Here is a 4,299-nt window from a genome sequence, read left to right on the forward strand (position 1 = left end):
TTGCCAATTTCGGTCCTCTTCCTTCCCTATTCCTCTTTGTTCGTCGTCCTTCTTTCTTTTCTGGGAGTTTTGTGGCCTAAAAGCTCGTAAAAGCTCCTAAAAGCCATAGATCTAAGAATCGATTAAGAAACCTAATTTTTCCGACCTCGGTTACCGACAACGACGCTTACGAAATAACACAAAACGCACCCTGAGTTATTGTGCTTTCGTTAGGGATCCCTCTTATGGTGGTAACAGGTCGTTTAGTGTCGGTTTGAGGGTGGGTTGAGGGCTCGTCGGAGAAACTGGACACTCGCCAACGTTTGTCCGAAATCTCTCTCTCTCTCTCTCTCTCAAAATTTTCTCTCTTTTCTCCCTTTGCAGGTGTTCTAAAGATGCTGGGTGTCGTGGACTGAGGGCTGGGCGTGCTGTGGCCGTCGTTTCGCGTGGGTTCCGCGAAACTCGGCAGTCGCCGGAAAACTCGCGGGTTTTTCGGTGACTGAGTTTTTTTTTTTTTAATTTTATTTTTTTATATACTTTATTTTATTATTTGATTTATTTATTTATTTATTTTTATTATATGTATATATATATATATATTTTTCTTTCTTTCCCGGGTTGTTACAAGAGCATTTTTGTATATATAGTTTTTTGTGATTCAAATGAGAGTGACGTTAAGTAGACTCATTGTTGTGTGTTATTTTTTGAGGTTATGGTTGAGTTTCAAGATTTGTTACTGACATGAATTTGGAGGTCCATTCATGTTCTACGAGTTTTCTCTTCCCTTACAACGTTGAGGTTAGAATTGTCAAAAGTTGAAAATAATGTTAGAAAAAGGGCTTGAAGCTTCAAGCTTTTGGTTAACAACCCCATACTAACTAATTGAGTTATTCCAGCCTTTGATTGTAATTTTTTTTTTTTTAATGTGATAACTTACAAAAAAGAATAATGTTAAATTTTGCTAGACACATACAACTATTCATTATATAGATGTTAGGCCACTAGACCTAAATTACCTTGTTTTTATAATTAAAAGAGTGATCCAGATGTTTATTTTAATAAAGGATGTAGCTCCCAAAGGAACATGTTTGGATGTATCCATATTTGACACGTCTGTACGACAGACTCAACCTAAAATGAAACAATTGTGCTTGATTGCGTGTCTAAGTAGAGGTCCTACAAAATTAGACATATAGCTAGCTGATCTGCCTTAATTAAGTTGGGTAACTAGCCTAGGTAAAGATTTCATTTTATTTTCATAGGAAATTATAGCCCCACCATTTTAAGCTTAAAATCATTGGGAATAGTTGGAAAATAGAGCAAAGCCGAGGCATACACAAGTTTGAAAGAATGAAGCAACACGAGTGTCGAAGATAAGTTCGAAGAGGGCCGGGTAAGGCCCAAGGCTAAGGCTATAACCTTTGAAGTTAGGATTTTGATATGATTTTTAACATGCTACTTAAGAGTTAAGTTCGTTTATATGAAAGATGAAAGATGAAAGCTCACCAAATTTGTTGTCAATCGGATACTTAACGGATGTTGCATGGGAGACGTATAACTGCTCGCCAAAATAACGTCTTTCTCGAGAAAGATTGGATATGCTAAAAATGTACTATAGGGGAAGGCATGGTACCAGTTCTCCACCACCCCTGGTCCTATGGAATAAGCGAGCTATACTGTGGCACATACATGTGTCATAGTGAGGACGAGTATTGTTGAGGAATGGGCCGACAATCTCCACTCTACTACCTTCTTCTGTTATTTGACCAAGGCTAATAATATTTCTCTTCAAACTCGGGATGTAATACACCTTGATCAATAAGTGTTGATTGTCGTTCTTACATTGGAACAAGATAGATCCTTTGTTGGATCGATACAATTGGTTTGTTGCAAAGCTTTACATTTTCAATGAACTTCTCATCAAGGTCCTTGAATTTTTATCAATCTCTAGTGGTTTCTCACTTCGTTGTCCATGTTGGTCTCAACTTGGTCTTCTCCATCTATGAAGGGGTTCGCCGTAACCTTCTCTTCATTTAGCATCAACAGTTTGGACATTTTCTTGGCCAACATCAATCTAGGCTCTTTATCATCTGTGAACATGTGGTCTGCCTCCTCATCGCGCTTCTTGTTGCAGCACTCTGTCACATAATGCCCGTATTTTCCACAGGAGTAACACTTGATCATACTCTTGCCCTTCCGGGGGTTGGCATTTCATGGATTTGTAAGGTATTGTCACTACTTCCTCTTCCACCACGTCCACGGTCATGTCTGCGACCACGTCCACGATCTCTGTTTTCCTTGTTATGGCTTCTACGTCCCCTTGACGTCCCCTCGTACCTAAAAAAGAAGAGTCATCTGCATCTTTCTTTTTCGTCCGTGCGAGTCACTCCTCATGTGTGAATAAGTGGTATTTCTCCTCCTCTTTGTCTTTGTTGGAACGAAGTCTCTCCTCTGGACCTTAAGACGACCAATGACCTCTTCAACCAACATGTTCTTAAGGTCACCAAACTGCTCGATGGAGGTAACAATCTACATGAATCTTCAGGGAATATCTCAAAGGAACTTCTTGACAACGAAGATCTCCTTTACCACGTCATCTAATGAATGGATGCCACTGACGATCATTGTCAACTTTATGGAAAACTCGTCTATTGACTCACTGTCCTTCATGCAGATAGCCTCGAACTCACTCTTCAAGATCTGCACTTTTGCTTCCTTGACACATTCAACACCCACATGCATTGTTTGCAACGTTACCCACGCTGTCTTAATCGAGTCCTTCTCAGCCAACATGAGGACGTCCTCCGAGACTGCTTGGTAGATGGTAGCAAGAGTCATACTATCCTTACATTCCTCAACATCACGATGCTCAATTACGTCCCACCATGGAATTTTCTGTGGATGGATGCTCTAGTCTGTGGAAGAAACTTTGAGGTAATTTGGATACCAGAAGCTCAAGAACGAAAGTCCCTAACGTCGACAACGAGGTAAGTAGCCATCTTGGACTTTTCTTAAGAAATACATGTAGAAATCACTTGGATTTTCATATGAAGCTTAAAACAATTATGAATTAAGGATATATGAAATAACCCAAAGAACTGTGAGTTAAGGCCCTGAACCGATTAAATTGCTCAGTATTTAGGTAACGTAAAAATAACCCACTAGATCAACTCCGCTGCCTATGAAATTTTAATGCTGAGAATATTTAAGCATGTTGAGGTTGTATAGGAAATTCTAGTGGTTAGTGGATAAGGATAAGTAGGTAAACCAAGAAATGATGCACAATGACTATAATGCCCCTAAGTATATCTACCTACCGTTCATGACTTTGATGACCTCCAAATGCTATGAAACTCTGAAGTAGATCTTTTTTTATGATTTTTCATGATGTGGCGAAGTTTGAAAGCTATTAAATCACGATAAGTAGCAAAACCAAGAATTAGGGGTAAAATGATCAAAATGCCCCTAGGACTACTCATGATAATTCAAGGTCTATACATGCTCCAAACGATTAGCTGCTTTTAAAAGGTCTATTTTGAAGGACATGTAAATATGTTTGATATTTTAAGTTGATTGGAGCAAGTTTGAGACCTAAACCAAGTTATGACCCAAGAAACGCCTAGAAATATCAAGGACTAGAAGATGGATCACGACATTAGTTCTAAGGACAAGAACCAAAAACCATAGTACTAAAGGCTCCTTATAGGATAGCCAAGGTTTCAGAATCGAATGACTAAGTTCCTCGGAATAGATCATGATAAGAACCCCAAGTCAAGAACAAGAACGAGGGAGCCTTAGTACTTACAACAAGAACAAGAACAAAAACAAGACAAGAAAGAGCGTGATACCCTAGCATATCAAGGACACGATTAAGAGACTACAACTAGGTTGCTTACTGAATCTTTGTACTCATTCCTTAATCTCCCTTTTTTTTCAAGTAATAAGGAGCTGGTCAAGGTTGGTAGGGGATTCTGGAGTAGGTGCCATAGACAAGCCTCACCGGTCATCCTCAACCCTTTTGTTTTAAAATGTTTTGTGTCCCTTCCTTTTTTTTTTTTTAACCATTATGTCATACTTTAAATTACTAATGTGCACACTATTTTATTATAATATAAATTATGTTTTAAATTTTAATTGTTTTATTTTGAGAAAAATTTACCCGTTCTTTTTGGATTCATCGAGTCAGCTCAATCCTTACAGATCTATCCCAACTGTTGGTGTTGCTGGAGGTGGCGCAACTTGGGACAGTACAACTTGAGGCGGTACAATTGCTTTCATCCTAGTGACTAAACCTTCCCGAAGTAGGCTCTCTTCATCCCC

The sequence above is a fragment of the Cucurbita moschata genome, unplaced genomic scaffold (genome assembly GCF_002738365.1).
Source record: "Cucurbita moschata cultivar Rifu unplaced genomic scaffold, Cmos_1.0 Cmo_Scf00026, whole genome shotgun sequence".
Lineage (NCBI taxonomy): Eukaryota > Viridiplantae > Streptophyta > Magnoliopsida > Cucurbitales > Cucurbitaceae > Cucurbita > Cucurbita moschata.